The sequence below is a fragment of the Cynocephalus volans genome, chromosome 4 (assembly GCF_027409185.1).
Source record: "Cynocephalus volans isolate mCynVol1 chromosome 4, mCynVol1.pri, whole genome shotgun sequence".
NCBI lineage: Eukaryota > Metazoa > Chordata > Mammalia > Dermoptera > Cynocephalidae > Cynocephalus > Cynocephalus volans.
This window is the reverse complement of record NC_084463.1, coordinates 24,905,385-24,920,779: the sequence shown is the minus strand read 5'-3', so window position 1 is coordinate 24,920,779 and position 15,395 is coordinate 24,905,385.

Sequence of the window (15,395 nt, the reverse complement as noted above, 5' to 3'; positions counted from 1 at the left end):
AGAAATGGGAATAGAGTTATATAGGAGAAAGAGAGGAACCAAAAAGACATGAGACATATAGAAAATAAAAAGTAAACTAACAGCTGTAAATCCAACTACATACATAAAAACATTAAATGTGAATGGATTTATTATCCAGTCTGATAATTTCTACCTTCTGACTGGTAGCAATTATTAGACTGGATAATAAAATTATGAATCAACTAAATGTTGCATATAGGAGGCACATTTTAGATTCAAAGACACAAATGGATTGGAAGAAAAAGGATGGAAAAAGACATCTCAAGCAAATAGCAACCACAGGAAAGCTGTTGTGGCTATAGTGCCACATAAATAAACCTTAAAACAAAAAATGTCACTAGCGATACAGACGGACATTTTATTACAAAAAAAGGGCAAACCAATCAGAAAGATATAACAATTATAAACATATATAGACCTCATAACAGAGCACCAAAATACATGAACAAAAACTGACAGAATGAAGGGAGAAACAGACAATTCAACAATAGTAGCTCGAGTCTGCAATAGTACATGTATTAGTTTGATACGGCTACCATAATAAAATAGCACACTGGGTGGCTTAAACAACAGAAGCTTATTTTCCCAAGGTTCTGGAGGCTGAAAGTCCAAGATCACGGTGTCGGCAGGTTTGGTTTCTCCTGAGGTCTCTCTTGTTGACTTGCAGACAGTGCTTTCTTGCTGTGTCCTCATTTGCCTTTTTCTCTGTGTGTTCATCCCCGGTGTCTCTCTCTCTCCTTATAAGGATGCCAGTCATACTGGATTAGGGCTCCACTAATCCAACATTGTTTGCCCTTAGTTACTTTCGAGAGTCCTATCTCCAAATACAGTCACATTGGGTGTAAGGACATCAAAATATAAGTCTTGGGGGAAGAAATTCACTTCATAACATTCTATTTTCAATAATTGATTAAATAACTAGATAGAAGGTCAGCAAGGAAGTAGAAGACTTGAACAGCAATATAAACACTTCACTTGACAACAAAAGAGTGTACATCCTTCTCAAGTGCACAGGAAACATCGTCCAGGACAGACCATAAGCCAGGTCACAAACAAACCTCAATAAATTAAAAATGATAGAAGTAATACAAAGTAAGCTCTCCAACATCAATGGAATAAAATTACAAATCAATAGCAGGAAAACACTTGGGAAACCACAAATAAGTGGAAATTAAATATACTCATGAATAACCAATGGGCCAAAGAAGAGATAAAAAGAAATAAAAAAATTGCTTTCGGAAGAGTGAAAATGAAGTCACAACATCACAAACTTAAGGGATGCTACTATAGCAGTGCTTAAAGGGAAATTTATAGCTGTAAATGCTTATATTAAGAAAAAAGAAAAGTCTCAAATAATTAACCTGATCTTTTACCTGAAGAAACCGTTAAAAGAAAACAAACTAAACCTAAAGCAAGCACAAGGAAGGAAATAAAGATTAGAGTAGGAATAAATGATAGAGTAGAGAAAGCAAGAGAGACAATCAATGAAACCAAAAACTTATTCTTTGTAAAAATCAACAAAATCGACAAACTTTCAGCTAGACTGACCAAGAGAAAAAGAGAGAAGACTCAAATAGTAGAATTAGAAATGAAAGACGGAGCATTACTACTCACCTTAGAGAAATAAAAAGGGATTATAAAGAAATATTACAAACAACTGTATGCCAACAACTTAGATAACTTAGATAACATGGACAAATTCCTAAAAAGACACAAACCACTAAAACTGACTCAAGAAGAAATAGACAATCTGAATAGAGCTATAATAAATGAAGAGATTGAATTAGTAATTTAAAAACTACCCATAAACAAAATCCCAGGTCCAGACGGCTTCAATGCTAAACTCTACAAAACATTGAAAAAAAAATAATTATACCAATTTTTCACAAACTCCTCTAAAACACAGAAGAGGAGAGAATACTTCTCCACTCATTTTATGAGGCCTGCATTACTCCGATACCAAAACATCACAAAGAGAAAACTGTAGATCAGTAAGTATTTCTTATAAATATTGATGAAAAATTTCTCAACATAAAGCTATCAAAACGATTCCAGTAATTTTTGCACAGCAAAGGAAACAACCAACAAAATTAAAAGGTAACCTACAGAATGGAAGAAAATATTTTAAGTCAAAGAGTTAGTAAACCTATAGAGAGCAGCAGAATCACTTGCAGGGCTTGTTAAAACCTAGATTCCTTGGCCTCACCTCCAGTGTTTCTGACTCCTTGGAACCAAAAAGACATGAGACATATGTCTCCCCCTTGGGTCTGGGGGAGCCTGAGATTTTGCATTTCTTACAAGTTCCTGGTGAAGCTGATGCTTCTGGTTTGGGAATAATATTTGGCAAACTGTCTACACTACAGAAATCTTTATTTTCTGTTTCTTCTGTTCCTTCTCTCACTTCTCCCCAGGGATTAAGAGCAGCTTATCAGAGGAAAGAAACAAAGGTAAGCTTAATCGGAATCCTTGGTCAAGCTTTCAATTGGTTCTCAACTAAGACAGGAAACAAAGTTGTTGTTTTATATATGGTGGCTTAAAATAACACTAATTTAGTCTGTGTATAGCAATATATCTTGTTATATGCATTAAATTATGTATAACTTTTAGAAACTATTTAGTTACCGTGTATGCTTCTTGAATTCAGAAATCCTTTTTGTTATGTACATTTAACAGCATGCCTGACATCTAGTAGGAACTCAACAAATGTTTATGAAGGTTTTCAGTGGCAGAGAAATACTTCCTCTTTACCTGGCAGAGTAAAGAGTTAGGATAAGGCAGGAACTGAGATAATCTTTGAATTAATGGAGAAATATATTAAAATAAAATGAAGGATTTGGTACCTCAGTAATTCAAAATTAAGGCCACCTTGAAAAACATTTTTTAAAAAATAAGAAAATGAAAAATAAGGAAGACAAATGTCTTCCTGACTTGTGAGTACATAAGCAAAGTTGTCTGACTCAGTGGCTGCTCACTTTTGGTATCATGGTTGTCATTTTCTTAGAATTGAAGGTATATCTGTGGAGTTTTTAGAATTAAATGGTGTTTTTTTGAGACCTGGAAAAAACTGTTATTTCAATCAAGTACATTCTCTTCAATTTGCATGCCCAAGCATACAACATAGTCACAAATAAAGAAGCTGTCATAAAAACAACACTGTATGCTGCTATGTAAAAACTTAATTTTTTTACTAAAGAGTTATCTTTTCTGTAAAAGGATACATTCCTTTTAAGAAAGTAGTATTTGAAAGAGTTTATATCATAGAAATTGTATAAATATTGAAAATTGCAAGTTTCTTTTTGAGGATGCTACTCAGACAAGTATTGCATTTAGGTTATAATTTACTTCTCAGAGAACCAATGTTACTATCTGTAAAATGAGTTTAACAGCACTGATATATTTTAAAGGATGGATAATTAGATTAAATGCTACAATGCACATTAAATACCACCAAGTATTTACTTAATTTTTGTTGTCATACATCCCTTCCCTTGCCCACTGGGTAAGTGCATATATAGCTCTATCTCTCTGAGTCAATGTGGCAAAGAGTAAAACTTTTGCTGCCAGATACAACTAGGTTTGAATTCCAGATATGATATATTCTATCTATATGAAACTTTAATTATGCTGAGCTTCATTGTACTCAGATATTACAATGAGAGTAATGCCATTTACTTCATAGGGTTATCAAGAGGATGATGAGAAATAAAAAACCAAAAATTTTTTTCGGCTATGAAGTAGTATCTGTCTTCTAACAAAAACAGCTAAAAAAAATTCTTTTAAATATACTGAGGAACTTCTGAGGCACCCAGGACATCAGGGGGCAAGTTCAAGGGAGAAAGGAAGGTCGCAGAGGTGAGTCTGACATGTGCATCCTGCTTCTCCCCTGGGAAAATTTCTCAGTTCTGTGACAACACAGAGGAAAAAGCTTAGAAGATAGGTAGAGGACAACTACTGAGAGGTAGAGGAACCAGCAGAGATTTTGACAATCTCATGGAGCTTGGAGGACAATTATTAGAATTCAGGGTTGCCAAGGTAGCCAGAATGGGAGAGGACAGACTCCCAGGGGGAAAGGTATGTACAAAGGATGATCCCAGAGCCATGTGCAGGTTTTACCTTGATTTATTGCTATTCTTAAACTGGAAGATTAAGAAGTAATTGAAAAGTTGAGAAGTTTTTGATGGTTTTTCAGAAGTAGAAAGACGAAAATTCATGTTCTGTACACCAAGGAAGAGGCAATGGTAAACATCCTAAGCTCTAATTTAGGACCTCTAGGGTCTACACCTGAGGCATGGGAGTAAAACAGAAGTAGATAAAATGTTATAAGGACTGTAGTCCGGTTTAGGGAGTTCAGGTCATGATTGTATTGAGATGATTTGCTTTTAATCAATGTGTTTGCCAGAGGATGGAGGACATCCTCTGGAGAACAGCATCATCCAAAGCCTCTTAAATTTATCCAAACATAACATGTAACCTTCAAACAAAAATTAACCATTATAACAAGAAAATGTATCAAGATAAAACAGCCAGTGGTAACAGACCCACATATAATTCAGGTGTTGAAATTATGGAAACACAGATTAAAAAAAAAAAAAGAAAGAAAAAGAAACTATCACAAATTTATTTTTAAAAATAAATAACAAGATCTAGAATTTCACTATATAGCTAGCATTGATTAAAACACATTAAATCGACAGTCTCGACCAGAAAATTCAATTGGTTATAATAAAAACTCTTAAGTAAATTTAATAACAATTTGGACACAGCTGAGAAGAGAAGTAATGAACCAGAAGCAGTAGAAAATATTTAGAATAAAGCACAGTGCAAAAAGGATGGAAAATAGAGAAAAGAGAAAATTGTACAAAAAAATTAAAAATGAAAATTAATAAAAATAAAAGCTGTGTGATACAGCTTTTTCAACTTTTCAATGTGTATAATTACAGTTACAGAAAGTGAGGAGAAAGAGAATAGCCTTATTTGAAGAGATAATAATTTTTTAACATTTACTTTCACATATTTGTGGGGTACAGTGCATTGTTTCAATACATGCACATATTGCACCATGATTCAGTTAGGGTACATAGCATAGTTTTATACTCCTTAGTCCACCACTTCTCCTCCCCTACCCTCCTCATCCCCTCCCAGCCTCTGGTAACCATTATTCTGCTCTCTACTTCTATGAGGACCACTTTTTTTTTTTTTTTTTAGATTCCACTTATGAATGAGATCAGGCAGTATTTGTCTTCCTGTACTTAATTCACTTAACATGATGGTTTCCAGTTCCATCCATGTTGCTGCAGATGGTAGAATATCATTTGTTTTTATAGCTGAATAGTATTCCATTGTGCATATATACCACAGTTTTTTATCCATTCATCTGTTGATGGGCATTTAGGTTGATTCCATCTCTTGGCTATTGTGAATAGCGTTGCAATGAACATGAGAGTGCAGGTGTCTTTTTGACATATTGCTTCCATTTCCTTTGGGTATATACCCAGTAGTGGGACTGTTGGGTCATAAGGTAGATCTATTTTTAGTTCTCTGAGGAACCTCCATACTGTTTTCCACAACAGCTGTAGCAAGTTACATTCCCATAAACAACGTAGGAGAGTTCCTTTTTCTCTGCATCCTTGTCAGCATTTGTTATTTTCCAACTTGTTGATAATAGCCATTCTAACTGGGGAGATATGATATCTCATTGTGGTTTTGATTTGTGTTTCCCTAATTATTAGTGATTCTGAGCATTTTTTCATGTTCTTATTAGCCATTTGTATATCTTCTTTTGTGAATATCTGCTCAGGCCTTTGCCCATTTTTTTAATTGGGTTATTTGTTTTGCTGTTGAGTTGTTTGCATTTTTTATATAGTCTGGAATGAGCCCCTCGACTGATGTGTAGTTGGCAAATACTTCCTGCCATTCTGCAGGTTGTCTTTTCACTTTGTTGATAGTGTCCCTTGCTGTGCAGAAGCTTTTCAGTTTGATTTAGTCCCATCTGTGCATTTTTGCTTTAGTTGCCTGGGCTTTTATAGTCTCGCTCAGAAAAAGCACTGCCCACTTTCATTTCATGTAGTGTTTCCCTATGTTTTCTTCTAGTAGTAGTATAGTTTATGTCCTTAAATTTAGGTCTTTAATCAATTTTGAGTTAATTTTTGTGTATGGTGAGAGGTAGGGTCTAGTTTCAACTTTTGCACGTGGATATCCAGTTTTCCCGGCATCATTTATTGAAGAGGCTGTTCTTTTCCCACTGTTTATTTTTGGCACCTTTGCCAAAAGTCATTTTGATCGGCTTTAAGTGCATGGGTTTATTTCTGGACTCTCTCTTCTGTTCCATTGGTCTACCTGTCTGTTTTTATGCCAGTGCCATGCTATTTTGGTTACTATAGCTTTACAGAACAGTTTGAAGTCAGGAAGTGTGATGCCTCCAACTTTGTTCAAGTTTGTGTTAGCTATACGGGGCCTTTTGTGTTACTTTATAAATTTTAAAACCATTCTTTTCTATTTCTGTGGAGAATGTCATTGGTGTTTTGATAGGGACTGCATTGAATATTTGAATTTCACTGGTTAATTTGGACATTTCCATGTTGTTAATTCTTCCAACCCAAGAATATGGGATAACTTACCATTTGTTTGTGTACTCTCCAATTTTTTTCACCTATGTTTTATAGTTTTCATTGTAGAGCTCTTTAAACCTCCTTGATTAAATTTACTCCTATAGGTTTTTGGTAGCTATTATGAATCAAATTACTTTCTTGATTTCTTCTTCAGCTATTTTATTATTGGCATATAGGAAGGCTATTAATTTTTGTGTGTTGTTTTTTTCTCCTGCTCCTTTACTGAATTCATTTATTAATTCTAGTAATTTTTTTTGGTGGATTCTTTAGCGTTTTCTATATATATGATCATGCCACCTTCAAGCAGTGATACTTTGATTTCCTCCTTCCCAATTTGGATGTACTTAATTGCTAACTCATGCCTTACTGCACTGGCTAGAACTTTCAGTACTGTGTTGATCAATATTGAGAACAGTGGGCATCCTCTTCTTGTTCCAGATCTTAGAGGAAACCCCCCAATTTTTGTCCTTTCAGTATAATATTAGCTGTGAGTTTGTTGTATATGACCTTTATTGTGTTGAGGTACATTCCTTCTATACTTAATTTGTAGAGTGATTTTTATCATGGTGTTTGATTTTATTAAATGCTTTTTCTGCATCTACTAAAATGATATATGATTTTTTTACCTCTATCTTGTTGATGTGATGTATCATGTTTTTGATTACCAAAACAGCCAGAATAAAGGAGCAAAATGGCAGTAAGAAGTCCCTATATATCAATGATAACAGTAAATGTAAATGGATTAAATGCCCTGATTAAAAGACACAGAGTGGTTCACAGGATTATAAAACAGGAACCAAAAATATGCTGCCTAGAAGCAATTCACTTCACCTATAAAGGCACACAATGACTGAAAGTGAAGGGATGGAAAAAGATATTTCGTGCAAGTAGAAACCAAAAAACAGCAAGATTAGCTATACTTAAATCAGAAAAAAATTAACTTCAAGCCAAGGAAGGCAAAAAAAAAAAAAAAAAAAGATAAGGAAGGTTATCATATAATGATAAAGGGATCAATTCAATAAGAGGATATAACAATTCTAAATATATGAGCACCCAACTCTGGAGCATGCAGTTAAATAAAGCAATTGCTATTAGACGTAGTGGGAACAACAGACTCCAACACAATAATAGTGAGGGAAATTAAACAGGAAATATCAGAATTAATCTCTACTCTAGGCTGATTGTACTAATGGACATATATAAAATATTTCATCCAAAAACTGCAGAATACATTCTTCTCAGCAGCACATGGAACATTCTCTAGAATAAAACAAGACACGCTTCAACAAATTAAAAAAAAAATCAAATCATATCAACTTCTTTGTCCAAACACGATGGAATAAAACTAGAAATCAGCAGCAAAAGACAATAGAAACCATTGAAATACATGAAAATTAAACAACATGCTCCTAAACAATGGATGGGTCAAAGAAGAAATAAAAAAGGAAATGAAAAAATTTCTGGAAACAAATGAAAATGGAGACACAATGTACCAGAACCTATGGGATACAGCACAAGCAGTTCTAAGAGGGAAGTTTATGGCAATACATGCCGACATCAAAAAAGAAGGATTTCAAATAAACAACCTAACATTACACCTCAAGGAACTGGAAAAACAAGAACAACCTGAATCCCAAATCAGTAGAAGGAGAGAAATAACAAAGATAAAAGCAGAAATAAATTAGAAGTTTAAAAAGCAATACAAAAGATGGATGATGAGACAAAGAGTTGTTTTTTTGAAAATATAAACAAAATTGATATAACTTTAAAGCTAGACTAATGAAGAAAAAAGAGAGAAGACTCAAATAAACAAAATCAGAAATGAAAAAGGAGACATTGCAACTGATATCCTACAAATACAGAGGACCATAAGAGACTACTATGAAAAACTATATGCAAACTGTAAAACCTAGAAGAAATGGATAAATTCCTGGACACATACAACTTACCAAGGTTGAATCATGAAGAATTAGAAAACCTGAACAGACCAGTAATGAGTGATGAGATTGAAGCAGTAATAAAAAGTCTCCCAATGAAACAAACCCAAGGACCCGATGGCTTCACTGCCAAATTCTACAAAACATTTAAAAAAGAACTATTACCAATTCTTCTCCATCTTTTCCAAAAAATTGAGGAAGAAGGAATACTCTAAACTCATTCAGGCCAACATTAACCCCATACCAAACCCAGAAAAAGACACAACAACAACAACAACAAAATTACACACCAATTTCTCTAATGAACACAGATGTGAAGATCCTCAAGAAAATACTAGCAAACAGAATCCAACAACATATTAAAAAGATCATTCACCACAATCAAGTGGGATTCATCCCAGGGGTGCAAGGATGGTTCAACATATGCAAATCAATAATGGTAAATATTTTTAAAAGCTTATGAAAGGAATCAAGCCACAAAATTAAGAAGTCCTATGACTTCTGTCTTAGTTCAGGCTGCTATAAAAAAAATACCTTAGACTGGGTAATTTATAAACAACGCAAATTTATTTCTCACAGTTCTGGAGACTGGGAAGTCCAATATCGAGGCACCAGCAGGTCTGGTGTCTGCAAGGCAAAGGGCTAGCAAGTTCCCTCAGACCTCTTTTACAAGGGCATTAATCCCATTCAGGAGGGCCTCACCTTTTAATACCATCACCCTGGAAATTAGGTGTCAACATGTGCACATTGGGGGCATACCAACATTCACACGATAGCAACCTCCAAATAGAATCAATACAAAGAAAACCTCAATTGGCATGTCTCGGTAGAAGTGCTAAAAATCTCAAAGCATAGAGCAAAATGTTAAAAGACGCTGAGGGTGGCTATGATGGTAAACACATTATATCCAAAGGGCAACAGGGTGACTGACAATTGTCCACTTCTCCACAGAAACAAAGGGTTCGAGAAGATAAAAGAATGATATCAGTAATGTAGTGAAAGAAATTAAGTGCTAACCTATAGTTCTATACCCAGAAAAATTATCCGTTAAAACTGAAGTAAGATAAAGAGGATTCCAGGTAAATAAAAATTGAGTTGCTAGTGTATCTATAATAAAATTAATACTATTGTGAGGTCATCAAGGAGAAGGAAAATTACATTAGAGGGAAGCATGTAAATTTAATAAGGAAAACGAGTGTGAGAGAGTGGAAATAGGTAAATGAATCTAATGAATTTTGACCAAAGAAGACAATTAGGATACTTCATGTAATCTAAAATAAAAGTATAATTAAATGAATGAAAAAAATGTAAAGGGGGATAAAGTTAAAGCTTTGTGAGATCATGAAATTCTCCAAGAATTGGCCATAGCATTATATGTATTATGTACTAATAAATAAATGATGCATGTAATAATCCCTAGATAACCACTCAAGGAATAATATAAAGTATATCTAGGAAGCTCACTCAGGAAATAGAGTAATAATAAATGCCTTCTTAATCCAAAAGTAAGCATATAGGAAGAAAAAAAGAAATATAAAACATATGGGTCAAATAATAAACAAAAGATAAAATCATAGGTATTAACCAAAGTAAATGTCATAATTATATGTTAAAATTGACTGATTTAAAAAAAAGAAACAGCTATATGCTTATTTTAAGAGATACATCTCATTTTTACAGATATGTTGAAAATCAAATGAAGAAAAAAATATACACCAAGCAAACATTAAACAAATTTGTTATAGCTATATTAATATGATAAAGTACACTTCATAACATAATACAGAGAGTTCAGAGGGTCACTACAAAATGAAAAAAGTAAATTTAATAGAAAGATATAACAATCCTAAATTTGTACACATCCAATAAAATAACCTAAATAGCAGAATTTACCTAGAAAAAAAAAGTTAACTAGAAAATGTCCAAGTATATGGAGGTTAAATCATACATTGTTAAATCACTCACAATTTAAAAATCACAATAAAAAAGAAAAAAAAAATGTTGAACCTAAATGATAATTAAAATGTCACATATAAATCATGTAAATTCAACTAACTGTTATTTTAGGAAAATTTATATGCACATATTAGAAAAAGAAGAAAAACTAAAATCAATGTTCTAACATCACAAGTAGAGAGGGAAAAAAACTTCAGAATAAACTAAAAAAAAAAAAAAAAGAAAAAACTGAAAAAAAGAGGACATTGTTTTAGTCAGGGTTCTCCATAGAAACAGAACTGATGATATATATATATATTTTTTTCTTGAGAAACACAATTTAAAAAAATGAATAAAATAAATAAAAATTTGAATTTTTTTATGTTTAAAGAAATTAAATTTTTCATTAGAAACATTCCCATCAAAAAATACCCATGCCTAGATGAATTCTTCTCAACAATTAGGTAAGAAATACAAGCAATTTTACACACATTTTTTCAGGGAATAGAAAAAGAAATTAGCCACAAAATATTTTATTAAACCATTATATAATATAGCATTATATAATACATATATTAAAATAAAGAAAATTAGAGGCCCATTCCTCTCAAAGAGTATAAATTTTTTAAAACTAAATAAAATATTAGCAAATTTGGTTTAACATAAACAATCGAAACACTATGACCAGGAGAGTTTCTTCCACTTAAAAAAAATCAATCAATAATTCACTACATTAAGAGAATAGTGATCATCTTAATAGATGCAGAAAAGGTGATGGGGAGGAGGCGATACCCAGCCTCAGCCCACCCAGTCCTCTTACCAGGTTCTTGACTCCACCACAGGAAAGAGTTCAAGGGCAGAGTCACAGTAGAAAGTGAGAACAAGTTTAATGTGACAGATAAATGTAGGTTGCACAGAGAGGGCGGCATGCTCCAGACACTGAGCAGGGCCCACACCAAGTCTAACACAGAAGTTCAGTGCAGACGTCAAGCCTAAACAACTAAACTAAACAACAACAAAAACATGCTTAAAGGTCAGTACAGAGTGCAGGCTGGCTCAAGAGCGCAGTGTGAGCAGCCTGAGCAGCCACTTGCTGGAGTAAGGTGGATACAAAGTGAAATATACACACCTCAGCCCGGTGGCCTCCAGGAGAGTGAGCTGCGACTCTGCCTTCAGCTGGGATTCGGCTTTTATAGTTTATGTGATGAACATTCAGTTAAGGGGGTGGTTCCCAGTTACATGCACCAGGCATATTCAAGAATGTTCTGTGCTCTCTATCGAGCACGCCCAGCCACTGGATTTGCATAGCCAGCCCCTGTGGTCTCATTTTCCTCAGGTTGGTGCTGCAAATAAGTCTAACTGGCAACAGTAACTTTCCCCCAGGGGAGAGCTCGGAGGAGGGGGCCTGAGACCTCAGGGAGTGGCTGGAAACCCAGAGGCGTGTCCTGAAACCCGAGCACAGGAAAGCGAGCACCTCTTGTATCAGTCTCACCTACGTGGGTAATCAAAAAAAATTAGAAAGTGGTTCTCATAGAAGTAGAGTAATGGTTACCAGAGGCTGGGAGGGGAGGGAGGTGGGGAGGCGGAGGTGTAGACTAATGGGTTCAAAACTGCCATCTACCCGAAGTGACTCAGTCTGCAGCTTATACATGTATGGAAACAACACACTGTACCGCACAAAAACAAGTACAAATAAAATGGAATTTTTAAATAAAGCCGTGACAAGATGCTCAGCACCGTCAGTCATAGGAATGGCAAATTGAAACCACAATCAAATCCCACCGCACACCTATTAGAATGTTTAAATAAAAATGAGTGAAAACCGCAGGTGCCAGCAGGGATGTGGAGCAACAGAAACTCTAAGACATCACTGGTGGGAAAGCGACATGGCACAGCCGTGCTGGAAAACAGTTAACAGCTTCTTACATAAGGGTCGGCACAGGCTCTGAGATGACACCTCTGGTCCTTACCCTGAACAAACACAAGCTTGGGCAGGGGGACGGGAGGAGGGGGTGGTGGTTGGGGTCCACTCAGACCCCCTGTGCGCAGGACCGAGAGGAGGGGAGGAGCTGCTGAGCAGAGGCACCGACCCCACTCTGGTGCTGGTGACAGCGTGTGGCCCTGTGCACTTGGTGGAGGAGGCTGCAGCCCCAGCGCTGCTCCTGCCTGGGCACTGAAGCCTCTGTATGCAGCCACTGCCTGGGGGTCTCGCTGCAGCCTGGAGCTACTGCTGAGCCATGAGTGGACCCCATGCTGAGCCACCAGGTCGCACTCCTGCCGCTGGACCTGGCTGTGCAGCAAGGACATGGGGACTGTGTGCATGTCCAGCTGGAGCTCCACACATGGACCCAGACTAGGACCCAGACCCAGACCCAGACTGGACCAGGCCAGAAATCCAGGAGCCTGGACTGAGCCTGCCAGCCTGATTCTGACTTGGCCAGATGCTGCAACTTCCAGTTTTCTGCTTCCTCCATGTCCCTCCTGGACAGGAGTCCAGTCCGTAGACCCCAATGGACATCACTGCCTGGACCCTCTGACTTCCACTTCCTGGCAGATGACCAAATGTCCCTCGATAGTGTTGTAGTCACTCTCTGGCTGACGGAGGATGAGGCAAGCTACACAGCTGGCTACAAGAGAAGATGCAGAGATCTGGCCTTTTCCTCTCCAGGAGGAAACAGTAGTGGAAATGAGGAAACATGCACATCAGTGGGGCCGATCTGGAGCCCTAAGCTCAAAATTGTGGGTGTCAGGGCTGTGGGGCTTGAGCTTCTCCAGGACATTTCTAGCAGCAGGGAGGTGGCAGCCATCACAGCAGACAGGCCTAGAAACACACTCCCCAGTTGCAGCTCTCCTGGAATCCTGGGCAGCCCCTGTCCCTCTGTAAGACTCTTCTCTCAAGTGCTCCTGAGAAATGAGTTAGCACAGCATGGGAGCATTCACAGGGGTTGGCATCAGCTCTGTAATGTCACCCTGACAGGCAGGCATCAGGGAGTAGAGGACCAGGTATGAGCTGCCCTCCTTGACTCCTGGAAAGCCCTGAGGGTTAGGGGCTGGGCTGCCCTGGGAACAGGTCATGAGAAAAACATTTCAGGGGAAGCAAGCTCAGGGCCCAGGGGCACTCACTGTCATCCATGGGAAGAGGCCCCTTGTGCAGAGAAGGAAAGTTGTGCAGTATACTAAAATTTATAAAGCAAATGTATTTCACAGGGCTTAGTTTCCAAAGCCCTGTAGTTTCAGGTATAACCTAACTTTTTAAAATTACATATAGAAACCTTAAGCTTGCAAAAGACAGGAAACTTTCCCCAGGCTAAAGTCTCCAATGCAGACAAAGAATTGTAACAGCAAAATTGCTGGCTCAAGGACAGATGCCCTTGGAGCAGGTTAACCTAAAGCTACTTTATTGTTATGTAAACATACTGAGGAAACTGCTGTAGGAAAAGACAGTATTTGCTAAGAACAAGCTTTTGTTGGTGGATCAACTTAACCTTTTGCAAACTGCATTGTGGAATGTCACTTTGTTATTTCACTGATGTTACCAGCCTCTGTTGTGAAACCATACTTAGCCATAGCTCCACCTATGTTCCTTTTCTGTAACTTTCTGGCCTGGAGAATAAATACTGAGAAAGAACCTCAGTCTGGTGTGTTAATTTCCCAAGGAGGAATGCCTCTCTCTTGAGAGTTCCAGGAAATTAACCCCTTCAGGGTTTCTCACTGCTCAGAAGAAATGGACTTTGAGTAATCTTTGCATCTCTGTCACCCAGGGGAAGAGAGGTGACAAAGAGAGTGCAACAGAAAGTGACATATGGTTAGGAAGGAGGCAGCCCCAGATGAGGACTGAGTCCCTGGGGAGATGTAGCAGGAGGCCTGAGCTGGAGTGGTCTGGTCCCCATGTATCTAAGCGGGGTGTGAGAGGCAGGGGTCTGGGGCCTGCAGGAGCCCCTGGGGTCTGACCATCGGTGATGGGCCATCCTCAGTGGTGCCCCCACCAGGACTGCTGAGCACAGGCTGTGACGTGGGCTCTGAGGCCATTCCATGTTCTGGTGACCCCCCTGGCTGTGGAAATAAGCACGAGGACATTTCTGCAACAAAACCTCCCTGTCCGGCCACATGTACTGACCTGTTTAGGATTGCTGCTTATGGCAGTGAGTCTTGTATATGCTCTAAGACCCTTTCTTCTCTTGGCCCTGTCCTGCAGAGAATGAAGGAGCAGAGAGATATGCTCTGCCAACAAATATAGAAAATTGACCTTGAAGTCAGCTGCACCTTCACCAACCATGTAATGGGACCGCTATGGCATCAAGTAAGCCCCTTGGGGGAAGGGGTATGGCTTTCCGAGGTGGAGGCCCCAGGGGAGATGAGGAAATCCAGAGGGATATGGGAGCCCCAGGAACATGGAGATGTCCCAGGTGAGAGGCAGGGGAGGTGACACAGCCGCCAAGGGCGCTCCTGGCACAGGGAGAGGCCTGCACCATATACTAGCACCTAATGGGCACCTAGTCCTGGACCGGGGGCTGAGGCACATGGGTCCAGAACCCAGCTGGCTCCCGAGAATGATGGCAGCAAACATAGTAATGCCACGTGGTGAAAATTGTTCTCCGTGAGCCAGGAGGACCTGGGGTAGAGACCTATGGGAAGGCAGCAGGACCAGGGACTCCTCGCCTTTCACAGGTGACCTGAGACCTAAAGGGTGACAGGGAGCTGGCTGAGTGAACAGTGAGGGGACAAGTGTGATGTGGAGAGGCAGGGACGGGGGTATGAAATGAGCCACCCAGCTGCAGCCAGAGGGAGGCAGAAGGCAGGTGCCGAGGTGAGGCTGTGGCCGGACCTGAGTGGCTGGCTGTGCCCCTGTCCTTACCAGACTCCCGCACCGCAGGGGAGGCCCAGGGCCCAGGAA